Raw genomic sequence first — 21851 nt, 5'->3', positions numbered from 1 at the left:
GTGCTGCATGGTCTCTGCTTCCCCTTCATGCACTGTCACTGCATTCTTTCTCCTCCTTGCTCTCTCTCCTAGTGAAGGCAGGTGCTGCATGGTCTCTGCTTCCCCTTCATGCACTGTCACTGCATTAGTTTCTCCTCCTTGCTCTCTCTCCTAGTGAAGGCAGGTGCTGCATGGTCTCTGCTTCCCCTTCATGCACCTTCACTGCATTCTTTCTCCTCCTTGCTCTCTCTCCTAGTGTAGGCAGGTGATGCATGGTCTCTGCTTCCCCTTCATGCACCGTCACTGCATTCTTTCTCCTCCTTGCTCTCTCTCCTAGTGAAGGCAGGTGCTGCATGGTCTCTGCTTCCCCTTCATGCACCGTCACTGCATTCTTTCTCCTCCTTGCTCTCTCTCCTAGTGAAGGCAGGTTCTGCATGGTCTCTGCTTCCCCTTCATGCACCGTCACTGCATTCTTTCTCCTCCTTGCTCTCTCTCCTAGTGAAGGCAGGTGCTGCATGGTCTCTGCTTCCCCTTCATGCACTGTCACTGCATTATTTCTCCTCCTTGCTCTCTCTCCTAGTGAAGGCAGGTGCTGCATGGTCTCTGCTTCCCCTTCATGCACTGTCACTGCATTCTTTCTCCTCCTTGCTCTCTCTCCTAGTGAAGGCAGGTGCTGCATGGTCTCTGCTTCCCCTTCATGCACTGTCACTGCATTAGTTCTCCTCCTTGCTCTCTCTCCTAGTGAAGGCAGATGCTGCATGGTCTCTGCTTCCCCTTCATGCACCTTCACTGCATTAGTTCTCCTCCTTGCTCTCTCTCCTAGTGTAGGCAGGTGATGCATGGTCTCTGCTTCCCCTTCATGCACCGTCACTGCATTCTTTCTCCTCCTTGCTCTCTCTCCTAGTGAAGGCAGGTGCTGCATGGTCTCTGCTTCCCCTTCATGCACCGTCACTGCATTCTTTCTCCTCCTTGCTCTCTCTCCTAGTGAAGGCAGGTGCTGCATGGTCTCTGCTTCCCCTTCATGCACGGTCACTGCATTCTTTCTCCTCCTTGCTCTCTCTCCTAGTGAAGGCAGGTGCTGCATGGTCTCTGCTTCCCCTTCATGCACTGTCACTGCATTCTTTCTCCTCCTTGCTCTCTCTCCTAGTGAAGGCAGGTGCTGCATGGTCTCTGCTTCCCCTTCATGCACTGTCACTGCATTCTTTCTCCTCCTTGCTCTCTCTCCTAGTGAAGGCAGGTGCTGCATGGTCTCTGCTTCCCCTTCATGCACTGTCACTGCATTCTTTCTCCTCCTTGCTCTCTCTCCTAGTGAAGGCAGGTGCTGCATGGTCTCTGCTTCCCCTTCATGCACTGTCACTGCATTCTTTCTCCTCCTTGCTCTCTCTCCTAGTGAAGGCAGGTGCTGCATGGTCTCTGCTTCCCCTTCATGCACTGTCACTGCATTCTTTCTCCTCCTTGCTCTCTCTCCTAGTGAAGGCAGGTGCTGCATGGTCTCTGCTTCCCCTTCATGCACTGTCACTGCATTCTTTCTCCTCCTTGCTCTCTCTCCTAGTGAAGGCAGGTGCTGCATGGTCTCTGCTTCCCCTTCATGCACTGTCACTGCATTCTTTCTCCTCCTTGCTCTCTCTCCTAGTGAAGGCAGGTGCTGCATGGTCTCTGCTTCCCCTTCATGCACTGTCACTGCATTCTTTCTCCTCCTTGCTCTCTCTGCTAGTGAAGGCAGATGCTGCATGGTCTCTGCTTCCCCTTCATGCACTGTCACTGCATTCTTTCTCCTCCTTGCTCTCTCTCCTAGTGTAGGCAGATGCTGCATGCTCTCTGCTTCCCCTTCATGCACTGTCACTGCATTCTTTCTCCTCCTTGCTCTCTCTCCTAGTGTAGGCAGATGCTGCATGCTCTCTGCTTCCCCTTCATGCACTGTCACTGCATTCTTTCTCCTCCTTGCTCTCTCTCCTAGTGAAGGCAGATGCTGCATGGTCTCTGCTTCCCCTTCATGCACTTCACTGCATTCTTTCTCCTCCTTGCTCTCTCTCCTAGTGTAGGCAGATGCTGCATGGTCTCTGCTTCCCCTTCATGCACTGTCACTGCATTCTTTCTCCTCCTTGCTCTCTCTCCTAGTGAAGGCAGGTGCTGCATGGTCTCTGCTTCCTCTTCATGCACTGTCACTGCATTCTTTCTCCTCCTTGCTCTCTCTCCTAGTGAAGGCAGATGCTGCATGGTCTCTGCTTCCCCTTCATGCACTGTCACTGCATTCTTTCTCCTCCTTGCTCTCTCTCCTAGTGTAGGCAGATGCTGCATGGTCTCTGCTTCCCCTTCATGCACTGTCACTGCATTCTTTCTCCTCCTTGCTCTCTCTCCTAGTGAAGGCAGGTGCTGCATGGTCTCTGCTTCCCCTTCATGCACTGTCACTGCATTCTTTCTCCTCCTTGCTCTCTCTCCTAGTGAAGGCAGATGCTGCATGGTCTCTGCTTCCCCTTCATGCACTGTCACTGCATTCTTTCTCCTTGCTCTCTCTCCTAGTGAAAGCAGGTGCTGCATGGTCTCTGCTTCCCCTTCATGCACTGTCACTGCATTCTTTCTCCTCCTTGCTCTCTCTCCTAGTGAAGGCAGATGCTGCATGGTCTCTGCTTCCCCTTCATGCACTGTCACTGCATTCTTTCTCCTCCTTGCTCTCTCTCCTAGTGAAGGCAGGTGATGCATGGTCTCTGCTTCCCCTTCATGCACTGTCACTGCATTCTTTCTCCTCCTTGCTCTCTCTCCTAGTGAAGGCAGGTGCTGCATGGTCTCTGCTTCCCCTTCATGCACTGTCACTGCATTCTTTCTCCTCCTTGCTCTCTCTCCTAGTGAAGGCAGGTGCTGCATGGTCTCTGCTTCCCCTTCATGCACTGTCACTGCATTAGTTCTCCTCCTTGCTCTCTCTGCTAGTGAAGGCAGATGCTGCATGGTCTCTGCTTCCCCTTCATGCACTGTCACTGCATTCTTTCTCCTCCTTGCTCTCTCTCCTAGTGAAGGCAGGTGCTGCATGGTCTCTGCTTCCCCTTCATGCACGGTCACTGCATTCTTTCTCCTCCTTGCTCTCTCTCCTAGTGAAGGCAGGTGCTGCATGGTCTCTGCTTCCCCTTCATGCACTGTCACTGCATTCTTTCTCCTCCTTGCTCTCTCTCCTAGTGAAGGCAGGTGCTGCATGGTCTCTGCTTCCCCTTCATGCACTGTCACTGCATTCTTTCTCCTCCTTGCTCTCTCTCCTAGTGAAGGCAGGTGCTGCATGGTCTCTGCTTCCCCTTCATGCACTGTCACTGCATTAGTTCTCCTCCTTGCTCTCTCTGCTAGTGAAGGCAGATGCTGCATGGTCTCTGCTTCCCCTTCATGCACTGTCACTGCATTCTTTCTCCTCCCCGCTCTCTCTCCTAGTGAAGGCAGGTGCTGCATGGTCTCTGCTTCCCCTTCATGCACTGTCACTGCATTCTTTCTCCTCCTTGCTCTCTCTCCTAGTGAAGGCAGGTGCTGCATGGTCTCTGCTTCCCCTTCATGCACTGTCACTGCATTCTTTCTCCTCCTTGCTCTCTCTCCTAGTGTAGGCAGATGCTGCATGGTCTCTGCTTCCCCTTCATGCACTGTCACTGCATTCTTTCTCCTCCTTGCTCTCTCTCCTAGTGAAGGCAGGTGCTGCATGGTCTCTGCTTCCCCTTCATGCACTGTCACTGCATTCTTTCTCCTCCTTGCTCTCTCTCCTAGTGAAGGCAGATGCTGCATGGTCTCTGCTTCCCCTTCATGCACTGTCACTGCATTCTTTCTCCTTGCTCTCTCTCCTAGTGAAAGCAGGTGCTGCATGGTCTCTGCTTCCCCTTCATGCACTGTCACTGCATTCTTTCTCCTCCTTGCTCTCTCTCCTAGTGAAGGCAGGTGCTGCATGGTCCCTGCTTCCCCTTCATGCACTGTCACTGCATTCTTTCTCCTCCTTGCTCTCTCTCCTAGTGAAGGCAGGTGCTGCATGGTCTCTGCTTCCCCTTCATGCACTGTCACTGCATTCTTTCTCCTCCTTGCTCTCTCTCCTAGTGAAGGCAGGTGCTGCATGGTCTCTGCTTCCCCTTCATGCACTGTCACTGCATTCTTTCTCCTCCTTGCTCTCTCTCCTAGTGAAGGCAGGTGCTGCATGGTCTCTGCTTCCCCTTCATGCACTGTCACTGCATTCTTTCTCCTGTGCAAGGGGGCGCTGCAGACCATTGTCCCTTGCTCTCCTAGTGAAGGCAGATGCTGCATGGTCTCTGCTTCCCCTTCATGCACTGTCACTGCATTAGTTCTCCTCCTTGCTCTCTCTCCTAGTGAAGGCAGATGCTGCATGGTCTCTGCTTCCCCTTCATGCACCTTCACTGCATTAGTTCTCCTCCTTGCTCTCTCTCCTAGTGTAGGCAGGTGATGCATGGTCTCTGCTTCCCCTTCATGCACTATCACTGCATTCTTTCTCCTCCTTGCTCTCTCTCCTAGTGAAGGCAGGTGCTGCATGGTCTCTGCTTCCCCTTCATGCACTGTCACTGCATTCTTTCTCCTCCTTGCTCTCTCTCCTAGTGAAGGCAGGTGCTGCATGGTCTCTGCTTCCCCTTCATGCACTGTCACTGCATTCTTTCTCCTCCTTGCTCTCTCTCCTAGTGAAGGCAGGTGCTGCATGGTCTCTGCTTCCCCTTCATGCACTGTCACTGCATTAGTTCTCCTCCTTGCTCTCTCTCCTAGTGAAGGCAGATGCTGCATGGTCTCTGCTTCCCCTTCATGCACCTTCACTGCATTAGTTCTCCTCCTTGCTCTCTCTCCTAGTGTAGGCAGGTGATGCATGGTCTCTGCTTCCCCTTCATGCACCGTCACTGCATTCTTTCTCCTCCTTGCTCTCTCTCCTAGTGAAGGCAGGTGCTGCATAGTCTCTGCTTCCCCTTCATGCACTGTCACTGCATTCTTTCTCCTCCTTGCTCTCTCTCCTAGTGAAGGCAGGTGCTGCATGGTCTCTGCTTCCCCTTCATGCACTGTCACTGCATTCTTTCTCCTCCTTGCTCTCTCTCCTAGTGAAGGCAGGTGCTGCATGGTCTCTGCTTCCCCTTCATGCACGGTCACTGCATTCTTTCTCCTCCTTGCTCTCTCTCCTAGTGAAGGCAGGTGCTGCATGGTCTCTGCTTCCCCTTCATGCACTGTCACTGCATTCTTTCTCCTCCTTGCTCTCTCTCCTAGTGCAGGCAGGTGCTGCATGGTCTCTGCTTCCCCTTCATGCACTGTCACTGCATTCTTTCTCCTCCTTGCTCTCTCTCCTAGTGAAGGCAGGTGCTGCATGGTCTCTGCTTCCCCTTCATGCACTGTCACTGCATTCTTTCTCCTCCTTGCTCTCTCTCCTAGTGAAGGCAGGTGCTGCATGGTCTCTGCTTCCCCTTCATGCACTGTCACTGCATTCTTTCTCCTCCTTGCTCTCTCTCCTAGTGAAGGCAGGTGCTGCATGGTCTCTGCTTCCCCTTCATGCACTGTCACTGCATTCTTTCTCCTCCTTGCTCTCTCTCCTAGTGAAGGCAGGTGCTGCATGGTCTCTGCTTCCCCTTCATGCACTGTCACTGCATTCTTTCTCCTCCTTGCTCTCTCTCCTAGTGAAGGCAGGTGCTGCATGGTCTCTGCTTCCCCTTCATGCACTGTCACTGCATTCTTTCTCCTCCTTGCTCTCTCTCCTAGTGAAGGCAGGTGCTGCATGGTCTCTGCTTCCCCTTCATGCACTGTCACTGCATTCTTTCTCCTCCTTGCTCTCTCTCCTAGTGAAGGCAGGTGCTGCATGGTCTCTGCTTCCCCTTCATGCACTGTCACTGCATTCTTTCTCCTCCTTGCTCTCTCTCCTAGTGAAGGCAGGTGCTGCATGGTCTCTGCTTCCCCTTCATGCACTATCACTGCATTCTTTCTCCTCCTTGCTCTCTCTCCTAGTGAAGGCAGGTGCTGCATGGTCTCTGCTTCCCCTTCATGCACTGTCACTGCATTCTTTCTCCTGTGCAAGGGGGCGCTGCAGACCATTGTCCCTTGCTCTCCTAGTGAAGGCAGATGTTGCATGGTCTCTGCTTCCCCTTCATGCACTGTCACTGCATTCTTTCCCCTCCTTGCTCTCTCTCCTAGTGAAGGCAGGTGCTGCATGGTCTCTGCTTCCCCTTCATGCACTGTCACTGCAATCTTTCTCCTCCTTGCTCTCTCTCCTAGTGAAGGCAGGTGCTGCATGGTCTCTGCTTCCCCTTCATGCACTATCACTGCATTCTTTCTCCTCCTTGATCTCTCTCCTAGTGAAGGCAGGTGCTGCATGGTCTCTGCTTCCCCTTCATGCACTATCACTGCATTCTTTCTCCTCCTTGCTCTCTCTCCTAGTGAAGGCAGGTGCTGCATGGTCTCTGCTCTCCCAGTAAAGCCAGATGCTGCATGGTGTCTGCTTCCCCTTCATGCACCTTCACTGCATTCTTTCTCATCCTTGCTCTCTCTCCTAGTGAAGGCAGATGCTGCATGGTCTCTGCTTCCCCTTCATGCGCTGCCACTGCATTCTTTCTCCTCCTTGCTCTCTCTCCTAGTGAAGGCAGGTGCTGCATGTGCTCTGCTTCCCCTTCATGCATTTCACTGCATTCTTTCTTCTCCTTGCTCTCTCTCCTAGTGAAGGCAGGTGCTGCATGGTCTCTGCTTCCCCTTCATGCACTGTCACTGCATTCTTTCTCCTGTGCAAGGGGGCGCTGCAGACCATTGCCCCTTGCTCTCCTAGTGAAGGCAGATTCTGCATGGTCTCTGCTTCCCCTTCATGCACCTTCACTGCATTAGTTCTCCTGTGCAAGGGGGCCCTGCAGGCCATTGTCCCTTGCTCTCTCTTCTAGTGTAGGCAGGTGCTGCATGGTCTCTGCTTCCCCTTTATGCCCCTTCACTGCATTCTTTCTTCTCCTTGCTCTCTCTCCTAGTGAAGGCAGGTGCTGCATGGTCTCTGCTTCCCCTTCATGCACTGTCACTGCATTCTTTCTCCTGTGCAAGGGGGCGCTGCAGACCATTGTCCCTTGCTCTCCTATTGAAGGCAGATGCTGCATGGACTCTGCTTCCCCTTCATGCACCTTAGAGAAAGAAAGGGTTTGCTCTCAAACTGCGCACACACATAGAATAATAAACAATTGCAAATTAAATGAGTGGTTTTAATCAGAATTGGTGCAGCCTGACACGTGTTTCGAGCTTCCCGCTCTTCTACTGAGGCTTAATCTTGGCTAGTGTGTATTTTGAATACAAAGGTAGAAGTTGAGTAATCTGACAAAGTTAGGCGTGGGCTCCCATTATTTTGCAGTTGCACGAATGAATTTTCAGTAAATTATTATCTTGCAGTACTTTCACTGCTATGTGGGGAACTGGAGCCAGGCTTGCAATTGTTTATTATTCTATGTGTGTGCGCAGTTTGAGAGCAAACCCTTTCTTTCTCTAATTCCAATTTCCAGTGGGAATTTGGCAGGCTCCTACTCAAGCTCTCAGCCGCAGCCCTATCACAGCCACATAAGTTACCGTTCTATGCGCTGTATCCTGCTGGCCTTTTCTGCCACTTTTTCTTCAAACCCTTCATGCACCTTCACTACATTAGTTCTCCTGTGCAAGGAGGCCCTGCAGGCCATTGTCCCTTGCTCTCCTAGTGAAGGCAGATGCAGCATGGTCTCTGCTATCCCTTCATGCACCTTCACTGTATTCCTTCTCCTGTGCATGGGGGGGCGCTGCAAGCATTGTCCCTTGCTCTCCCAGTAAAGCCAGATGCTGCATGGTCTCTGCTTCCCCTTCATGCACCTTCACTGCATTAGTTCTCCTCCTTGCTCTCTCTCCTAGTGAAGGCAGATGCTGCATGGTCTCTGCTTCCCCTTCATGCACATTCACTGCATTAGTTCTCCTCCTTGCTCTCTCTCCTTGTGAAGGCAGATGCTGCATGGTCTCTGCTTCCCCTTTATGCACTGTCACTGCATTCTTTCTCCTCCTTGCTCTCTCTCCTAGTGAAGGCAGATGCTGCATGGTCTCTGCTTCCCCTTCATGCGCTGCCACTGCTTTCTTTCTTCTCCTTGCTCTCTCTCCTAGCGAAGGCAGATGCTGCATGGTCTCTGCTTCCCCTTCGTGCACCTTCACTGCATTCTTTCCCCTGTGCAAGGGGGTGGGTGGTGCAGGCCATTGTTCCTTGCTCTCCTAGTGAGAGCAGGTGCTGCATGGTCCCTGCTTCCCCTTCATGCACCTTCACTGCATTTGTTCTCCTCCTTGCTCTCTCTCCTAGTGAAGGCAGATGCTGCATGGTCTCTGCTTACCCCTTCGTGCACCTTCACTGCATTCTTTCTCCTGTGCAAGGGGGAGGAGGGGTGCAGTCCATTGTTCCTTGCTCTCCTAGTGAGAGCAGGTGCTGCATGGTCTCTGCTTCCCCTTCATGCACCTTCACTGCATTCTTTCTCCTCCTTGTTCTCTCTCCTAGTGAAGGCAGATGCTGCATGGTCTCTGCTTCCCCTTCATGCACCTTCATTGCATTCTTTCTTCTCCTTGCTCTCTCACCTAGTGAAGGCAGATGCTGCATGGTCTCTGCTTCCCCTTCATGCACCTTCACTGCATTCTTTCTCCTCCTTGCTCTCTCTCCTAGTGAAGGCCGGTGCTGCATGGTCTCTGCTTCTCCTTCATGCACCTTCACTGCATTCTTTTTCCTGTGCAAGGGGGCGCTACAGGCCATTGTCCCTTGCTCTCCTAGTGAAGGCAGATGCTGCATGGTCTCTGCTTCCCATTCATGCACCTTCACTACATTAGTTCTCCTCCTTGCTCTCTCACCTAGTGAAGGCAGATGCTGCATGGTCTCTGCTTCCCCTTCATGCACCTTCACTGCATTCTTTCTCCTCCTTGCTCTCTCTCCTAGTGAAGGCCGGTGCTGCATGGTCTCTGCTTCTCCTTCATGCACCTTCACTGCATTCTTTTTCCTGTGCAAGGGGGCGCTACAGGCCATTGTCCCTTGCTCTCCTAGTGAAGGCAGATGCTGCATGGTCTCTGCTTCCCCTTCATGCACCTTCACTCCATTCTTTCTCCTCCTTGCTCTCTCTCCAAGTGAAGGCAGATGCTGCATGGTCTCTGCTTCCCCTTCATGCACATTCACTGCATTAGTTCTCCTCCTTGCTCTCTCTTCTTGTGAAGGCAGATGCTGCATGGTCTCTGCTTCCCCCTCATGCACTGCCACTGCATTCTTTCTCCTCCTTGCTCTCTCTCCAAGTGAAGGCAGATGCTGCATGGTCTCTGCTTCCCCTTCATGCACCTTCACTGCATTCTTTCTCATCCTTGCTCTCTCTCCTAGTGAAGGCAGATGCTGCATGGTCTCTGCTTCCCCTTCGTGCACCTTCACTGCATTATTTCTCCTGTGCAAGGGGAAGGGGGGTGCAGTCCATTGTTCCTTGCTCTCCTAGTGAGAGCAGGTGCTGCATGGGGCCTCATTACGACCCAGGCGGTAAGTTACCGCCTGGGTCGTACCTTTACCACCATGGCGTAAACTACGTTTACGCCATGGTGGTTGGTGGACTTACCGCCCCATTCCGAGGTTGGCGGGGCGGTAAGTCCCCAATCCCCATTTACCCTTCCCCATTCCCATTTTTGCCCCATAGGGCATAATGGGAGTGGGGAAGGCGTTAATTACGCCACCGTAAATTACGGTGGCGTAATTAACAACAAGGTCCCTTAGCGCCATGGATTTTAACACCTGCTAAAAGCAGGTGTTAAATCCTCCATGGCGCTAAGGGACCTCGGAATCAGGCGGTAAGGGTCGGCGCTGTTTACGCCGCCGTAAACCCCTTACCGCCTGGGCCCTAATGAGGCCCAAGGTCTCTGCTTCCCCTTCATGCACCTTCACTGCATTCTTTCTCCTCCTTGCTCTCTCTCCTAGTGAAGGCAGATGCATGGTCTCTGCTTCCTCTTCATGCACCTTCACTGCATTATTTCTCCTCCTTGCTCTCTCTCCTAGTGAAGGCAGGTGCTGCATGGTCTCTGCTTCCCCTTCATGCACCTTCACTGCATTCCTTCTCCTGTGCAAGGGGGAGGGGTAGTGCAGGCCATTGTTCCTTGCTCTCCTAGTGAATGCAAATGCTGCATGGTCTCTGCTTCCCCTTCATGCACTGTCACTGCATTCTTTCTCCTGTGCAAGGGGGAACTGCAGGCCATTGTCCCTTGCTCTCCTAGTGAAGGCAGATGCTGCATGGTCTCTGCTTTCCCTTCATGCACCTTCACTGCATTAGTTCTCCTCCTTGCTCTCTCTCCGAGTGAAGGCAGATGCTGCATGGTCTCTGCTTTCCCTTCATGCACCTTCACTGCATTCCTTCCCCTGTGCAAGGGGCGGGGGGGCGACTGGGGGCTGCAGGCCATTGTGCCTTGCTCTCCTAGTGAAGGCAGGTGCTGCATGGTCTCTGCTTCCCCTTCATGAACCTTCACTGCATTCCTTTTCCTGTGAAAGGGGCGGGGGGGGCTGCAGGCCATTGTCCCTTGCTCTCCTAGTGTAGGCAGATGCTGCATGGTCTCTGCCTCCCCTTCATGCACCTTCACTGCATTAGTTCTCCTCCTTGCTCTCTCTCCTAGTGAAGGCAGATGCTGCATGGTCTCTGCTTCCCCTTCATGCACCTTCACTGCATTCATTCTCCTGTGCAAGGGGGAGGGGGTGCAGGCCATTGTCCCTTGCTCTCCTAGTGAGAGCAGGTGCTGCATGGTCTCTGCTTCCCCTTCATGCACCTTCACTGCATTCCTTCTCCTGTGCAAGGGGCGGGGGGGCTGCAGGCCATTGTCCCTTGCTCTCCTAGTGTAGGCAGATGCTGCATGGTCTCTGCTTCCCCTTCATGCACCTTCACTGTATTATTTCTCCTTGCTCTCTCTCCTAGTGAATGCAGGTGCTGCATGGTCTCTGCTTCCCCTTCATGCACCTTCACTGCATTCCTTCTCCTGTGCAAGGGGGGGGGGACTGCAGGCCATTGTCCCTTGCTCTCCTAGTGAAGGCAGGTGCTGCATGGTCTCTGCTTCCCCTTCATGCACCTTCACTGCATTCTTTCTCCTCCTTGCTCTCTCTCCTAGTGAATGCAGATGCTGCATGGTCTCTGCTTCCCCTTCGTGCACCTTCACTGCATTCTTTCTCCTGTGCAAGGGGGAGGGGGTGCAGGCCATTGTTCCTTGCTCTCCTAGTGAGAGCAGGTGCTGCATGGTCTCTGCTTCCCCTTCATGCACCTTCACTGCATTCTTTCTCCTCCTTGCTCTCTCTCCTAGTGAAGGCAGGTGCTGCATGGTCTCTGCTTCCCCTTCACTGCATTCCTTCTCCTGTGCAAGGAGGGGGGCTGCAGGGCGAGAGTGCATCCCCTCTGTGGATATTACAGTCATGTGTCTTGCTTCTCACAGCATATTAATGTGGATTATTCTTATTGCAGGTGCATTGGTCCTGTGATGCCGGAATGCAGTATTCACCAGTGATTCAGAAGAAGAGGGCACACAAGGTAAGTAAGTGTTGTGCATTCGAGGTGCTTATACATCTGGTGCTTTGCTGCTGAGTTGCCTTGCCTCCTGCCCTGGGTGTCCTTGCTCTTCCCCTGCTCCCTTCCCTTGACTCTTATTCCTCCACCAGTGCCACTAATGCGATCTGCCTCCATGGCCACTGGTTCACATCCCTGCAACTCCACTCAGCCCCCACCAGCCTTCGGATATTGACAGCATAAGTACCACTGAGTTGTGTAACAATGAACATTTATCTCTGTAGAAAAACAAGATAACCCAGTGGAGGTTAAAGTGCACTCTACCAATGCACCTCTTACGTTAATCCCGTCCTCTCTGCCTTCCTATTGGACTCCATTCACAATGTGTTCTGTTGGACCCAAACAAATGCCCTCCACCCCCGCATGTTTTGGCCATTCATTTGGGAGTTCGAGTAATATATAAAGCCGCTTTTAAAGATGTGTTTACATCCATGATCTCTACCAGCTTGCCATCCAAATACAAGGTTCTCTTTATGTAGATAGTGAAAGGTTCTTAGCATCATGCGTAACGAGTTGGACGCTTGTAACGCAAGCAGACTTCATTAGTCCGGAGGTAGCCGTGCTGGTAAAAAGGGCACGGCTGCCACCAGAGTCATTTTATTTTCCTGTGCCCTGCAATGGGGATCCAGTAATTCCCTCCCCATTCCCATTGGACTGAATGGGGAGGACAGATGCACCGGCACCATTCATGAATGTCAACGTCTGCGAGCAGATGCCGTTCCACCTGCCAGGTCAGACCTGGCGGGTGGAACAGCACTGCTTGCAGAACTCGTAGTTTGCTGGTCCGGTAACAATGGTGCCGGTAGCTTACCGGCACCGTTGATACCAGACCGGCAACCTTGTAATGAGGCCCTCAGAATCTCTATACTTACATTTCATTTTTCACACGTCTTTCAGTGTGTATCTTACAGTGGACATAGTACCGTGGTTTTAAATAGGAGATGTTTCAGGCTTGCTTTATTTTTGCATTCTGGGTCCTATACATTTCCTTCAGAATGTGAACAGTAAAGCTACAGTTATATTCTTTTAGCTTCACATTTTTCTATACAGATGTGCATTTTCAGGATACTCCAAATGTGTTGTTTTTGCAAGTAAACTCTAAAAGACATTGGGCCTCATTCCGAGTATGGCGGTAAGGGATAGGGGCCACCCGTAACGAGACCGGTGGCGGTATTGCCTTACCGCCATACTCCGAGTTCCCTCTGCGCCCTCGCCCTTAACGCCTGCTTTGAGCAGGTGTTAAAGTCGAGGGCGCAAAGGGGCCTGCAAGCCAATAACGGTGACCGTAATGAACGGTCACCATTATTTGCATCTTCCCCATTCCCATTGAGCCCTATGGGGGCTCATTTGGGAATGGGAAAGAGCCTTGGTGAATGGGGAATTACCGCCCCGCCAACCTTGGAATGGGGCGGTGATTCCGCCATCCACCAAGGCGCTGCTGGTCTGGGTACGGCGTCAACCAAGGCGTTAATAGCGCCATTGGTTAGCGCCGTACTCGGAATGAGGCCCATTAACACTTGGATGGTATGGGGACAAGGGCTTCCAATGCAGAGTGGGCTAAAATCCCTGCTTCACTCTTAAGCCGAAGTTTGTGATCCTTGACAAACAATTGAATATAGCTCTTATTTAACTGCACACATTTGAATCCTTATAAGTGATTATGTTCATACTGCCCTTACAATGGAGCAGATGTTATGTTTTAGGCACACAATGGCATACCCCCATACTCCTCTGTTAGTGGCAGAGATGCTGTTAGCTAGAATTGCATTATAGTTGCACTGGTCATCACTCGGTAATATACCAATGCGTCTGTCAGGAGGATGAATAGTCCCACCAGTCATTCAGTGCTCCGGAGATGTGTGTATGACGGGGGAATAGTCCCACCAGCCATTCAGTGCTGCGGAGATGTGTGTATGGCGGGGGAATAGTCCCACCAGCCATTCAGTGCTCCGGAGATGTGTGTATGGCGGGCGAATAGTCCCACCAGCCATTCAGTGCACCTGCGATGTGTGTATGGCGGGGGAATAGTCACACCAGCCATTCAGTGCTCCGGAGATGTGTGTATGGCGGCGGAATAGTCCCACCAGAAATTCAGTTCACCAGCGATTTGTGTATGGCGGGGGAATAGTCCCACCAGCCATTCAGTGCACCAGAGATGTGTGTATGGCGGGGGGAATAGTCCCACCAGCCATTCAGTGCACCAGAGATGTGTGTATGGCGGGGGAATAGTCCCACCAGCCATTCAGTGCTCCAGCGATTTGTGTATGGCGGAGGAATAGTCCCATCAGCCATTCAGTGCACCGGAGATGTGTGTATGGCGGGGGAATAGTCCCACCAGCCATTCTGAGCACCGGAGATGTGTGTATGGCAGGGGAATAGTCCCACCAGCCATTCAGTGCACCAGAGATGTGTGTATGACGTGGCAATAGTTCCACCAGCCATTCAGTGCTCCAGAGATGTGTGTATGGCGGGGGAATATTCCCACCAGTCATTCAGTGCACCGGAGATGTGTGTATGGCGGGGGAATAGTCCCACCAGCCATTCAGTGCACCGGAGATGTGTGTATGGTGGGGGAATAGTCCCACCAGCCATTCAGTGCACCGGAGATGTGTGTATGGCGGGGGAATAGTCCCACCAGCCATTCAGTGCACCGGAGATGTGTGTATGGCGGGGGAATAGTCCCACCAGCCATTCAGTGCACCGGAGATGTGTGTATGGCGGGGGAATAGTCCCACCAGCCATTCAGTGCTCCGGAGATGTGTGTATGGCGGCGGAATAGTCCCACCAGCCATTCAGTGCACCGGAGATGTGTGTATGGCGGGGGAATAGTCCCACCAGCCATTCAGTGCACCGGAGATGTGTGTATGGCGGGGGAATAGTCCCACCAGTCATTCAGTGCTCCGGAGATGTGTGTATGGCGGGGGAGCTAATGCAGAACCAACATTAATCTCCTCCTTTACTTCCAGTCACTTAATCTGCTTGGGGTAGCCAGGTCTATGCCCCAAAGAATAAAGTGTAAAACTCTTCTATGCCCTGGAATGTTATGTTATTGAATCTTGTACAGCATGTGTTCTGCCACTTTTAGAGTTTCTAGGAGCTTCAGCAAAACAAGGTTTCTTTGTAGACATGTGCACACATGAAAAGAGACGTCTCTGGGTGGGATGTGCATTTTCTCAGATATTATTGTCGGAGCTATCCGTGGCAGGGGTTATGTACACTCCATATTGTTCAGCTAAAGTTTCTCTCTGTCGGAACATTGCTTAGATGTGCAACCCAATATGTTTGGGTATCTATTCTTGTTCTTGTGTGGTGTTTTGGAAAGTCAGTGCACCTTCTGGTGGTGTACATTCTCTTGTGTTATTTGAGCAGAGAGGTTCTTTGTCGAGATGTGGTGTAAATTAGGGTGGGAAGTTGTAAGATATTCACATGGTTATTGTTACCATGTTTCTCTCCACTCAGTGAGGCATTGGTGCATGGTTGCATGGACCCACCACTGAAGCATAGGAATTTGGGCCTTTCAAAGTGAGCTTTCGGTAGCATGAACACACAGAAAAAGGCACATAATATGAGCTAACCTTTCAGAGCTCTTACATACTCTACCTCCACTAATACCTACCATTCCCTCGCACATCTATGCCCCTCCCCACTCCCTCCTCACCTCAGCAATATTGTAAATTGTTCTTTATACTGTTTTCGAGTTGTGATTCAATTGTCATCTATGCTTGTTGTATTTTTGTTTGTTCTTATTTAAAGCACTTTGGATTAAAGGGCTATATAAATTCAATAAAATACAAATACATACATGCCTCATTCCACTTGTGACATACTTGTCCAATCCTGGATTTAACTTAGCTTTTTGTGACTTGTAGTACTAGGTAGCCCCATTCTAGATGCACGACCGGTTCACTATCTGACGAATGTAATGGAGCATGTTGGCATGCATGCCTTTGTATGATTCCCTCACCTCCATCCTGTGCATGCACAATCTGAATGACACGAGGCCTAGTAAGATTGTTGTTTTGTCCTCCCTCCGTTTCCCATTCCTTATCTTGTTGCGACTAGAGACACTTGTGTACGGGCACGTTATAAATGTAATATCCAGCCCTACAGATAAGGTGCGTATCTTGGCTTTATACGCATGTAATTAAAGCCATTACAGAGCATTTAATTTTCTTCTGCGTACCATTTATGCTGTATTTATTTTCATTAAAAAGCAAACTTTCCTCCACTAGATGGCAGTAGAGGGCAATAATATCCATATCTGAGTGTATTACACAACTTCTTTTATTAAATCACTGAAAGTACAGTGGGGTTAACTAGATTTTTGGGACTTCTAGTTTACCATTCAGGCTTAACATGTTGATGTAAGGATTTACATGTTGCCATGTGGTGTTATTATGCAATTTGTGTTTTTTGTAGTAAACTCTTTAAGACATCATTACTGTAGGCCTTGAAATCCAAACTATTTGTACTGAGTAACGCTTGGAAGGTATGTGGATTACAATCCCTGCTTCATTGTTCTGCCAAGGTTTGTGATCCTGGTCCCCTGTCCCCATACTCCACCCTGCCTCCTACCCCATCTGTCCGGCCATCCTACTCCCTCCTTTTTGGATGCAACTACAGGACCACTAGTTCCTTTTTTCCACTTCCACCACTGATGTGATTAGCGGTCATGGGCTTAATTTGCTGTGATGTGTGTTATGTCCGAGATGCAGATTCTTGGCTATCTAGGAGGAAACCTATCGGGCAATCAAGACTGCTCTCATAGGATGGAAGTAGAAGATGGGGGAAGGTACAGACAAGTCTTTAATACTCGAGGAGTTCATGTGAAGTTATATTAAACAAGCAGCAAGGAGTAAGCCGAGAAACATAAACTTTGTCATGTGCATTATATAAATGGTCACTACTATTAATGCTACAGGTCAAACAGTTGAACAGAGGCCAGGCAGGCTCTTTTAGTAGTAACTAGTTGGAAATAAATCACTTGTAGTAGCAATTTCTATTTTTTCTATTTTTGCTAAAAAAGGCACAGTGGCAAAAGTATTTGTCCAGGATCACACACTTTAGTGTTGAAATAGGGCTTTGGGACCAGTCTTCAACGTATGCACTTGCCTGCATTTCGTCCTAACTAATTGCCAGAATTATGGTTTTTGGCTTTGTACACAAACAATAAACCAGTAAAACTATAAATATGCCTAGCTTAATGCAATTCAGCTTGCATGCACTTTTTGGTTATTTGAAGTGATATTGCTAACTAGTGTCTAGCGATCCACATTAATTTCCTGCAGCAGACAGCGGGAAAGGTAGATTAGCAGTTTGTGACTTTTGCTAAGATTATGTGTGCAAGTTCCTGTAAGTAAATCATATGCCAACAATTGCTAACTCACACTCAATCTGAAGGCAATTCTGCAGGCAATACATCAGTCTCAATCTATAGTAGTTCTTAACAGAGTTTCTAGGCTCTAGAATTTTGAAAATGAAGCTGTGTAAGTACCAGGTACTTGTACGTTATTTTATGGCAGAATATTTTCCACAAGTGTAATAAAATGGTTAAAGCCAAGCCAGACGACTTTGATGTACAACTATTTTGGGCTAAGGGTCAGATTTTACGTATGCATTGGGTGTATGTTGGATACGTTTTACTCTCTTGCAGAGGAGAAAACTCATTTTTACTCTCTTGAAATTGCATTTACGCTCTAATTTGAAAAATGTTATCTGGAGCACTGGTAATATCATATCATCTCTGGGTGGCTTGTGTCAAAAACCTGGTATTTACCCTTGTAGTGTAGGTGAAGAATTCTCCCTAGAAATGTAACCCTCTGAATGATACTGACATGCGGAGGGATCTATTAACTGCGAGAAGGAACACCGCTCGAAACCCAGGAACTGCAAGGGATCAGAAAACTATCCATAGCTTTACAGGTAAGATACAACAGCAATAGCAGGAGAAGGTACTAGGCCTAACCTGTATGTGAATAGAGGTCCCTTTAAGTGAGGGTTGTTGGTCGTTACAGAGCAGGACACGGGTGACTGTTGTGGTCTCAAGAATTCCCTACGGAAATAGACACAGAACTATAACTAGAAGTGTACCCAAAATAGGAATAGTATGAAATGAGCAGAATACAACTTACCATGTGTCAGGGTCTGGTGGGGTATCCTAGAGCGTGCGCCTCTTTTCTTTGCTAAACCATCACTAACCATGATGGCATGAGGATGCCTAAGACGGGAGAGGGTTAAGTCTCTAGTTCCAAACACCCTCCTGTCCCAACGAAACGAGGGCCCCTAACGAGAAAAGGGCCAGTGGCGGTAGTCTCTAGTCTGTACGCTGGGTTTGGCAATAACACACGTACTACGCAGGCTAGGAGTTTCCTTGAAGCTGGCCTGAAGTTGTGGTCACCAGTGTGAGGCAAGAATAATCCAGGAGTATGATGACAGTCTGGGTTGTAGAGGAAGTAAGGGTATAGTGAGTGTTCCTAATGTAGTCGGTCTGACAGGCAGAACGATAAAGGTATCCGTGGAGATAAGCAGGTAAGATTTGACCGTGGTTGTTCGTTGTGCAGGCAAAGGAAGAGGTAGAGTCGGGAGGCGCGGGCAGGTCAGGAGATGTTCCAAATTCGTTATTAGTGCGGCCGATGTACTTGGCAGAATCAGCAGGTGTAGGCAGGTCAGTAAACGTTCCGGGTTCGTTAACGATGCAGGCAATATACTCGACAAGATCAGTAGGAGTAGGCAGGTCAGTAAAAATTCTGAGTTTGTTTGTAATCCAAAGGCAAAAAACAGGCTACGAGGTGCTAGGAACAAGGGAACAAGGATAGAAAGGGAGCAAGGACTTGGCAAAATCAAGGAGTAACACCTGGAACCCGGAAGCTTAAATAGCTCTTCCGAGGCTTTCCTGACTCCGCTCCTCAAACGGCATGCGTAGCAAAGGGAATGCAAAGGATGCCAGAGTAACCCCCAACTAGCTTGCCCACGGACTTGGGAGTAAACCGAATGTTTTTTGGCCAGTGGGGAGAACGGAACACATAAACAAACATCCCTATTTCTCAGTGAGGAAGAGGGCGATTGGTAGGTACCACTAGATCTTGAAGCCTGCTTATTGGGGCGCTTTATGTGGCCAAGCCATGACCCGATCCTGACAGTACCCACCCTCAAAGGGGCACTCACCCTCCTCGAGGACCAGAATTTGGCTAACAGAGTTGTGGCGTGGATGTTACCCGATGGTTCCCAGGTTCTGTCCTCTGGGCTGTAGCCTTTCCAGTCCACTAAATACAGCCAAACGCTCCTAGGAACCAGAGTATCTAGGATACGGTTAACCTCGTACTCGTCCGAGCCTAATACAGTGACTGGAGGGGTCGGGAAGGCAGTCTAGTGGAAGGATGGAAAGGTTTAAGTAGGATACATGGAAAACGGGGTGGATCTTCCAAGAGGATGGTAGACTCAGCCGTACCGCCACTGGATTAATGATAGCTGTGATTGGGTAGGGACCCACAAAATGGGGAACCAGAGATCTACGACCAGGAATCCTTAAATTATGGGTGGACAGCCAGACCTTGGAACCCACGGAGTATGAAGGTGCAGGAGACCTGTGGGCATCTGCTTCCTCCTTGTCCCGAGCCTTCGCCCTACATAAATGCCAGGAGATCTCATTTCGTACTCTAGTCACATCATGGTTGCAATCGTCCGCCGCCGGACTGGTTGTAGAGGGCATAGGATGCAAGGGAAGCGTCCGAGGATGTCTGCCATACATAGCAAAGAAAGGTGAAGTGCCTGTGGATGTATGAACCGAGTTATTGTAAGCAAACTCTGCCAGGACTAAGACTGATAACAGGTGTCTTTGTGTTGTAGGACAAGACAACTTAAAAATTGTTCGAGCGTAGCGTTCGCTCGTTCAGTTTGGCCGTCTGGGGATGATATGCACTTGAGAACCGATCATCAATACCCAAGGACGGCGTGAGAGCCCTCCAAAAGTGAGAGGTAAATTGGGAACCACGGTCAGTTATGATAATGGGCCTCATTACACGGAAGGCGGTAATCCAGGGTGCTGTTTTTTAGCACCCTGGACCATGCCGGTAAATTACCGGCACCGCCTTGGCGGAAAGGGGATTTACCGCCCCATTCCAAGGTTGGAGGGGCGGTAAATCCCCCTTCCGCCATTGCCCTTCCCCATTCCCATTTCTGCCCCATAGGGCTCTATGGGAATGGGGAAGGCGCTAATTACGGCACCGCAATTTTGCGGTGCCGTAATTAGCTCCGAGGTCCCTTAGCGGGTTGGTACTTAACGCCTGCAAGAAGCAGGCGTTAATTCCTCCAACCCGCAAAGGGACCTCGTAGTACGGCGGTAAGGGTTAACGGTCACCGTTGCCATTAACGGTGACCGTTAACCCTTACCGCCGTCCGTGTAATGAGGCCCAATGTGTGGTAGGCCAAAGGATCTGAAAACATGCCATAAGAATAAATTGTCCAAAGCAGGAGCAATAGGGAGACCCTTACAAGGAACGAACAAGGCCATCTTGGAGAATGAATCAACCACCACCCATATAGTATCATGGCCATGGTCATCGGGGCATTCCACTATGAAGTCCATCATTAACATTACCCATGGCAGCGCTGGGATGGGTAAAGGATGCAGCAGTCCCAGGGCTTAGCAGGAGTGGTCTTGCATTGGGCGCAAATAGCACAAGATGCGATATACTCGGACACGTCCCTACCCATGGACAGCCACCAACATCAGTGCCGCAATAGCTCTAATGTCTTCCTGCCCCCAGGGTGAGCAGCGGATTTAGAATCATGAGACCATAGCATAGCGGTCCTGCGCGAAGAGTCGTCCAGGAAATAGATCAAGCCCTAATGGTAGGGAGGGAGTGCATGAAGGGCTGTGGTGCATTTCACCGATTGTAGAGCTAAGAGATTACGATGGTCTGTATATATCTGTACAGGCAACGCGCTTCCCAGGAGGTGATGTCTCACACAAGAAACGCGTCCCGTACTGCCAGTAACTCTTTCTCAGTGATGGTGTAGTTAGTTTCATAGGGTGTCAATTTTCTTGAATGGAAGGGCACAGGGCGCAACTCGTCCGTGTCGCTACATTTCTGCGACAAGATGGCTCCTACCGCCAGATCGGAAGCATCTGCCTAAACAACATAGGGCAGAGCAGGATTCGGGTGTAGCAGAACAGGTGCTGTCGTAAAGGCGGCCTTCAATACGTTGAATGCACGCTGCACTCCCTGGTCCCAAACAAATGGTTTATTGGACCTCGTAAGGGATGTCAAGGGAGCGGCTATCTTTGAGAATGATGTGATAAAGCGTCGCTAAAAATTTGCAAACCCTAGAAACAACGGCAGAGACTTCAAATTAGCCGGTGCTGGCCAGTCTCGGATCGCATTGACCTTAGACGCACTCATTGTCCATGATGTCATAACCCAAGAATTCGACTTTGGTAATATGAAATATACATTTTTCTAATTTAGCATATAGATGATTGTCCCGCAGGCGTTGCAGGGCCTTAGACACATGATCGACATGAGACTCATAGGAGGGGGTATAAACCAGAATGTCATCCAGGTAGACCGCAAGGTACCTGTCCAATATGTCTCTGAACACATCATTTATAAAGTGTTGAAATGTGGCAGGAGCATTGCATAGGCCGAAGGGCATCATGCAGTATTTGTACAAACCATACTTTGGGGGTCATTACGACCCTGGTGGTAAGGGGTTAACAGCGCCGGTTATGGTGCCGGAGCTGTTAACCCCTTACCGCCCCATTATGAGTCTGCTTGCGGGTCCCGCTAGCAGACCAGGGAGTTAATAACTGGCCCGTTGTTAGCTCCGTCCCCATTCCCATTGAGCACTATGGGGGTTCGAATGGGAATGGGGATGTACCGGGTTCGGATTCTTTGAATGAGGAATTACAGGGTCCTCCAAGGTTGGAATGGCCCGGTAATTCCTCATTCAAGGAACCAGGACCCGTTACCCGGTAAGGTGGTAACCATGCAGAAAATTGCGGCATGGTTACCTCCAAGGTCATAATGACCCCCTTTGGGCCTCATTACACGGTAGGCGGTAAGGGTTTACCGGTACCAGTATTTTACCGGTACCGGTAAACCCTTACCGCCTTACTACGAGGTCCCTTTGCGGGGACCCGCACAGGGACCAGGGAGCTAATTACGGTACCGCAATTTGCGGTGCCGTAATTCGACCTTCCCCATTCCCATTATGCCCTATGGGGCAAAAATGGGAATGGGGAAGGGCAATGGGGGAAGGGGGAATTACGGCCCCACCAACCTTGGAATAGGGCGGTAATTCCCCTTTCCACAAAGGCGGTGCCGGTATTTTACTGGCATGGACCAA

General features: G+C 50.3%; 1 protein-coding gene across 2 annotated transcripts in view; it reads left to right on the top strand.

Moving 5' to 3' along the window:
- Positions 1 to 21851, top strand: part of LOC138551563 (zinc finger protein 271-like) — a 259519-nt gene that overhangs the window by 192641 nt on the left and 45027 nt on the right. For both annotated transcript variants that reach the window (XM_069642495.1, XM_069642494.1), the window contains exon 2: positions 11403 to 11468. The gene's annotated coding sequence lies outside the window, so the exon portion shown is untranslated. The remainder of the gene's footprint in view (positions 1 to 11402; positions 11469 to 21851) is intronic.

This window comes from Ambystoma mexicanum, chromosome 1q (genome assembly GCF_040938575.1).
Source record: "Ambystoma mexicanum isolate Mex_15411 chromosome 1q, UKY_AmexF1_1, whole genome shotgun sequence".
Lineage (NCBI taxonomy): Eukaryota > Metazoa > Chordata > Amphibia > Caudata > Ambystomatidae > Ambystoma > Ambystoma mexicanum.
Note: the sequence above shows the minus strand (reverse complement) of the source record. Positions and strands in the feature narration are given on the sequence as shown.